This window comes from Bos taurus, chromosome 14 (genome assembly GCF_002263795.3).
Source record: "Bos taurus isolate L1 Dominette 01449 registration number 42190680 breed Hereford chromosome 14, ARS-UCD2.0, whole genome shotgun sequence".
NCBI classification, from domain to species: Eukaryota; Metazoa; Chordata; class Mammalia; order Artiodactyla; family Bovidae; genus Bos; species Bos taurus.
The window spans coordinates 14,833,206-14,840,703 of record NC_037341.1 but is presented as its reverse complement, the minus strand read 5'-3'; the positions used below and the strand labels follow the sequence as shown (position 1 = coordinate 14,840,703).

General features: G+C 46.7%; 1 long non-coding RNA gene across 1 annotated transcript; it reads left to right on the top strand.

The window, feature by feature from the left end:
• Positions 1 to 5,595: 5,595 nt before the first annotated feature.
• LOC132342155 (uncharacterized) lies at positions 5,596 to 7,130 on the top strand. The gene is made up of 3 exons (XR_009490404.1): positions 5,596 to 5,899; positions 6,091 to 6,195; positions 6,857 to 7,130. It is a non-coding gene; the product is annotated as an uncharacterized lncRNA (long non-coding RNA).
• The last annotated feature ends 368 nt before the right edge of the window (positions 7,131 to 7,498 follow it).

Below are 7,498 nucleotides of genomic sequence, written 5' to 3'. Positions count from 1 at the left end.
CTCAGCAAAAGAGCTCTTATCCAGGGAACCATGGATGCCCCAGGAGACTGTGAATAAAATTCAGAAGGTATATGAATTAGTATGGGAAGAAAAATGGCATCTTTACTTTTACTGACCTCTACTAGGGATTTAAGGCTTTCTACAATCTTAATGTAGGCAATGAACTCCAGTAGAATTAGTGGTATCTGTGACTTCATCACCGAAAAAAATGATGTTTCCACATAGCATTCCTATTGCCGTCAAGACGAATTTACACATATCTCTTCTCTTAAAATACAGTAATTAATTTGCTTCTATCAATAATGGACTAACAGAAATTGGATTTAACTCCCACTTTTATGGTAAAAGTGTCTGCCTACAATGTGGGAGACCCGGGTTCAATCCCTGGGTCAGGAAGATCTCCTGGAGAAGGAAATGGCAATCTACTCCAGTATTCTTGCCTGGAAAATCCCATGGACGGAGAAACCTGGTAGGCTACAGTCCATGGGGTCGCAAAGAATCGAACACGACTGAGCGACTTGACTTGACTTTTAACAATTAAGGCTTTCCAGGTGGCTCAGTGGTAAATAATCCACTTGCAATGCAGGAGACCTGGGACTGGTCCCTGAGTCAGAAAGATCCCCTGGAGGAGGAAATGACGACCCACTCTAGTACTGTTGCCTGGAGAATCCCATGGACAGAGGAGCCTACCGTTCATGGGGTAGCAAAGAGCCGGACACCATTGGGTAACTAACACTTTCACTTTTCACTTTAACAGTTAAAAATCTGGACAATATATGGATGAAATCTTGGTTTTCAGACATCGGATGCTGCTCTTGCTTCCTGCCTGAAGAGTTCCCAGGCCACTGTCAGGCGAGAGGGATCCAGCTGGAGCCTGGCGGTCTGTCTGGATTGAGGAGACAGAGTTGAAAATCAGGGGGGTGGGGCAGCTAGAGTCTGCAGAGCGGAGAGCTGCTCAGAGGTTGAGCTCTGGAGACATAGAGGGTCCCCCTGGAGCCTCCAGCTGAGTCATCATCAGCTCAGGCCTGTGAGGAAACTACCTGAGGCTGGGAAAGAACCTCCCAGAGGATCAGCAGGGACAAAAACCAGAGCTCACATAGGCCCCAGAGCTCACATAGGCTCCAGAATGTCCCTTCTCCCACCAGCCAGAGTAGGGCAAAGTTAGCCCTGGACCAAAGGATGCCTTCATCCTGCTTAGCAGTGTTTATAAGCATGCCTCAAAAACAAGGGTAGGCAACTTTTTGTGTGAAGGGCCAGACAGTAAATAGTCTCAGCTTCGTGGATCACTTGGTTTCTGTTGCAATCACTCAACTCTACCACGGTAACATGAAAGCAGCCACGTTTGGTATGGAAGTGGCTGTGTGCCAATAAAACTTTATATCCATGTTCAGTGTGGACATGAATGCTAGTGGCTGAGTGCCAATAAAACTTTATTTACAAATACTGAAAATTTAATACAATTTTCACGGGCCACAAAATATTATTCTTTTGATTTTTTTCAACCATTTCAAAATGGAAAAACCATTCTTTGCTCATGAGCCATACAAAAGCAGACAAGAGACCAGATTTGGTCTCTGGACTGTAGTTTGCTGACATCTGATCGAAAAGATTGAACTGTCTCTAATTAACTGTGTCCCAGAACAAGGCTCAAAGATATTTAAAAGAGTATTATGAAAGAAATTAAGAAGCAGCACCCAACAATGTCAAATTCACAATGTCTGGTATCCAATGAAAAAGTTCCAGGTGTACAAGGAGGCAGAAAAGTATGATCCATAACGAGGAGAGAAGTTATTTAATTGAAAGAGACCCAGAAATGATACAGATGGTAGAATTAGTAGACAAGGACATTAAAACAGCAGTTGAAAATTTATTCCATGTGTATAAAAGGTAAAGGAAAGGACAGAATGTTGTGGGGAGACATGGGAGTTAGAAAAAGTACTAAATCAAATTCCTAGAAGTAAAGAATATATCTGCAATGAAAATTACACTGGGTGGGATTAATAGCAGATTAGATACTGTAGTAGAAAAGACTAGTGGGGCTGAAGATATAGCAATACAGATGATTCAGTGGAAACACAGGGAGAAAACAGAAAAAACAAGGCATCAGTGAGTTGAGGGGACAGCATCAAGCAGCCTAACACACATGTATTTGGAGCCCCAAAGGAAGGAAAGCAGATAAGAAAGAAACAGAAAAAGTCTCTGGAAAAAAAAAAAATACGGTATCTACTAAATCTGCTGTTAGATCTCATTTACTGTGTTAAAAGAAAACCATATCAACTAGATCACAAAAAAAATTTTTTTTGGTTGCACTGAGTCTTCACTGCTTCACATGGGCTTTCTCTAACTGTGGCGAGCAGGGGCTACTCTCCAGCTGTGGAGCACAGGCTTCTCATTGCAGGGGCTACTCTCCAGCTGTGGTGCACAGGCTTCTCATTGCGGTGGCTTCTCTTGTGGAGCACAGGCTCTGGGCGCACAAGCTTCCGTAGTTACAGCGCACAGACTCAGTTGCTCCATGACGTGAGGAATCCCCTGGACCAGGGGTCAAACCCTGTCCCCTGCATTGGCAGGTGAATTCCCATCCTCAGTACCACCAGGGAAGTCCACAAATTCAGTTTTTAAATGGCACCATAACTATATTTCCTGGAGAAGGAAATGACAACCCACTCCAGTATTCTTGCCTGGAGAATCCCATGGACAGAGGAGCCTGGTGGGCTACAGTTCATGGGATCACAAAGAGTCAGACACGACTGAGTAACACTTTATTTCAATACAACCGGTTTCCTTTGTAATCTTATGCTTTTAATAGCATTGTTCTGAACAGGGGTGGAATATTTCACTCACCAGCCAGGAGCCCAGGGCCCAGTGAAGGCGTGCAGCCCTGTGGGCAAATGTTCTCACCTCTGTTGTGGGCCCCTCCCATGGTTCTGGGGCACCCTCTGGCCGGGTCTGCTGTATTCCACATCCCTAGCCCCTAACACAGAGCCTTGTCACCTCACAGATGCTCACTGATTAGTAAAGAGGGCATGGGGGGGAAAATGAATGCTCTCTATGTCCTTGGAAGATTAAGTAAGAAATATGCATAAGTTAATGCAGATAAAAGTTTCTCCCAGACTCATGAGAGTTAGCATCTGTCAGAGTTCATCTGACACATTTCACATATGTTATCCCCGTTAATCCTCCCAACTGCCCTGGATTCAGATAAGGAAACTGATGACCAAAGATAAAATCGTTTCCCAGGTCTCTGAGATTGTGAGTGATGGGGCCAGGGTTGGAACCAGAGCCTCCAAAGCACATTCTCCTCTGTCGTGGCTGTGGCTTGACAGGCGAGAACTGTTGGGTGAAGGAAGATCCAATCTTGGAACAAACCAGGAAGCCGGTGTGTGAAGTCCCTGAGAAAACCACATCCTCTCAGATGGAGTCCCCAGATTCTTCTAAGACGTGGGTCTAATGACTTTTCATTAAGGTGAAGCCACTGTGAGCCCTCCAGGAGGGATGGTGGGTGGTGAGGAACCGGATACCATGAGAGGAGGTCCCAGCTTTTGGGCCTGCCTCAGCTTCTCACAAGATCGTCAGCTTCCTTCCAAGGATCCCTCGGGGCCTCTTTCTTGATTCTGTTGATAAGCAGTAGAGGATGGGGTTTTGGGAAGCTGTGTTTTAAGCAACACCTCACTACCACACAGCTTCAGAAGAGCACCCAGTTCTTGCCACCCAAAAACTACTTCTGTCTAAGACAAGTAAGGGTTTTCCTATCTGCTATCCTTCACCCAATATGAAAAATAAGTTCCTACATCGCTGAAATGAATCTTCCACTAGATGTAGAAGTAATACTATGAATATATAAGTCAAGGTTTGCTGGAATACAATACAGCAAAAGTGTGGAAACCTCTGGGAACAGAGGCTCAAGCTTCAGCACCCCTGGGTGTCGGGGATGGTGGTGAGAGTTCCCTGGCACTTTGGCTCATGCTGTCCCGCTGCACTGGCTACCTTCTACCTTGTGACTGATTGTAGTGTCTTATATGCCTCTCTTGACTGGGTTCTGAGGGTGGACTCCACATCTGAACCACGTGTAGTCCCCAAGCTTCAAGGTTTCTCCAAGTGAGGTCCAGGAACATCTTTATCCGAGGATCTGAAGAGCTTGTTGAAAATGCAGATGGCGACTGAGTCAGAATCCTGGGAGGCAGGTCCAGGAATCTCCGTTTTTACCAGTTCTCCAGCTGAGTGTGATTCACACTCCTTGTGAGGACAAGAGGCACCTGACACACAAGGACAGACCCAAATGAAACCATGTTGGATTAGTAAAGCCAAACAGAGCGACGTGTATATATACACTGGAGTTACAGCTATCTAAACATCACATTTTTACGTCAAACACTCAAAAGAGTGAGAGAGAGGGTTGGTCGCTCAGTCATGTCCGACTCTTTGCAACCCCATGGACTGTAGCCCCCCAGCTCCTCTGTCCATGGGACTCTCCAGGCAAGAATACTGGAGTGGGTTGCTATGCCCTCCTCCAAAGGATCTTCCCAACCCAGGGATAGAACCTGGGTCTCCTGCACTGCAGGCAGATTCTTTACCCTCTGAGCCATGTGGGCAGAAGAAGATCATAAGTAAATACAAAGAGTTGTGCGTATTTTTCTTTCTTTCTTTCTTTTTTTTTTTTTGAATATCATCTGCTGAGGTGAAGGCCTGGTGACCTGCTTCATTCCAATTCCACGTGTCACACCCTCCCAGCCATTTTAGATTTCACTACGAAGACTCCTTTTTTTTTTTTTGGCTGTGCTGGGTCTTCGTTGCTGCATGGGGCTTTTCTCTAGTTACAGCGAGTGGGGCTACTCTCTAGTTGCTGTGCATGGGCTTTTCATTGCAGTAGCTTCTCTGGTTGGGGAGCACAGGCTTTCGGGTGCATGGGCTTCAGTAGTTGTGGCACTTGGGCTCAGTAATTGTAGCTCCCGGGCTCTAGAGCATGGGCTCAATACTTTCAGTGCAGGGGCTTAGTTGCTCCGTGGCATGTGGGATCTTCCCAGACCAGGCATTTAACCCGTGTCTCCTGCATTGGCAGGCGGATTCCTTACCACTGAGACAGCAGGGAAGCCCTGCACAGACTATTTTTAATTGCGCTACGTGGTGGCATCTGTTCATCTCTGTCCCCTAGGGCCCCATATATGGTAAAGTCTCAATTAAAACAAATCAAAACAAACAAAAAAGTCCTCCTCCTCACTCTTTGTTACCAGTCTAAGTTTCATACAAACTGAAAGTTTGGAAATGGACTGAGGTAGTTCCAGAGAAAGAAATCTCTAACTATCCTCAGTTGGATCTCAGCCTGGTCCATATTTTTGGCATGAATAGTGGATTCTCCAGGAAAGTAGTGGTGTTTTCCAAACTCTAGTTGTTCTAGCTCCCCCATTAGAGTTTTGCTATATCCTCATAACCTGGATTATCATTTGCTTAAGTTTTAACCAAGTCACTTTAAAAAATATTCAGCCTCCTCCTAAGCAATAATATACATGAAATTGCAGTTTGATGTGCTGAGTATACTTTAAAATGTATTAAAATAAATATGTAATTCTTGAAGTAAAAGAAATAGGTGTCTTGAAGCATCTATAATTATCCTGAGGGACTCCCTGGGAAATTCTTGCACAGAGCAGGGCAAGGGGTCCACGCCAGGGCCCAGAGCCTTCCCACAGTCACCAAAGACCTCCTAAGAACCTTCTTTTACTGGCTGCCAGTGCTGAAATCAAATCCCTTGACAGGACATTGACACCAGCATGAAGCTCTGGCAATTAATCATGGCACCGCACCCGCCCGCCCACCCACTGCGGTTGGGATTTCAGCAGGGACTGCAGAATGGAGGGCAGGGACCAAGGCCACGCTGACCCACAGATCTGAGTTTCACGTGAGAAATGTGAGCCCGGGAACAGGGCTTTCTGGGCCCCCAGGACTGCCTGGCCTGGTTCACGCTCCCAGCTAACCCTCCTATTCCATCTGTTTCCTGGAGGCAGGTGACATCCCCACCAGCCGTGGGAGCTTGGTAGGGAGAAGCCAGCTCCTGGTACCCTAGAGCACTTGTATTCCACAAATCTGTTTTTCCTGCAGGTCTGTGTTTGACTTGGAGGCAATGTCCTGCATCTCACCACGTGTCAGAGGTGACTGTTTGATGCCAGCAAAAGAAAACAAGCTTCACGCCGCATGGAGCTAAAGGTGAGGCGACAGCTGGCTGATGGTTGATGATTCACCCAGGTGGACGCTGAACCAGTGGCCTGAAAGGAACTGCCACCCAGGGCCCGTATCGAGTCGCAGATGAGAAGCCCCGTCTGGCTGCCCCCAGAGCAATAAAGGATTGCGACACGTTTTTTCGCTAACCTCAGCTCTGCAGGGCTGGGTACTCGGGGAGTGAGGTTTAGGGAAGTCAAGCGTCCTTCAGTGTTTTTCCCAGAACAGCTGGGCTTGTCAGAAGACGCCAGTTCCAATTTCACTCTCTTTCTCACTAGCTGTGTGACCTCAGGTGACTCTGAAGTCCACTGCGTCTTGGTGGCTTCACCTGTGAGGAGCAGGTTTTTACCCTCTGCTCTTGGGTTTGGCTGTCCAGAGTCAGTGGCACAGCCCGTGTAGGAGCAATTAAATGATAATGGCAAAAGCCTGGCTGGATGCTGCTTGGGGAGCCTGGATGCCTGCCTCAACCCCTGTTCCTGCTTTCAAGACAGTTTGTATGCATGTGAATGTATGAAAATTAAATAATGCAAAATACCAACCAAATTTATAGTAGGTTGTCTGGGGGCTTGGACTGGGGAGAGACCAGGTTTGAGGGTGGAGTAGTTCATTTTTCTAAAATACACTTTCCTGGGCTTCTCTGGCGGTCCAGTGGTTAAGAATCCATCTCGCCATGCAGAGGACACCGGTTCGATCCCTGGTCTGGCAGGATCCCATCTGCCTTGGAGCAATTAAGCCCGTGAGCCACAACTACGCAGCCCATGTGCTGAAGCTACTGGAGCCCGCCTTTCCTAGAGCCTGTGCTCCACAGCAAGAGATTCCTCAATAATGAGAAGCCCATACACCTCAACTAGAGAGTGGCCCCTGCTGTCTGCAACTACAGAAAGCTTGAGTGCAGCGACAAAGACCCAGCACAGCCAAAAATAAAAAAAAATAAAAGTTAAATTTAAAAAATAATAATAAAATACAGATCTGTGTCTTTATAATTCATTTTGTCTTTTCTAGGATAATTCTAGAATTGAATATGCCACCAGCTCAGTGAGGCTGACATAATCCTTCAGGATATAAGAGGACTGAGAAAACCTTGTGGGCATCACAGTGGTCAGAAAAGACTTTGTGGACCAAGGAGACTCGCCTAGGGCTGTCTCCAATGAGGAAGGGACCAATCTGGATGGACGGGAGGAAGCGAAGGTCATGGGCACCAGCAGGAGGAAATACGCAGTGACTGGTCCGAGGGAGGGGAGGTTGGACAGATGAGAGTTCAGGTTCATCCCAAGAGGACGTGAGCCCACAG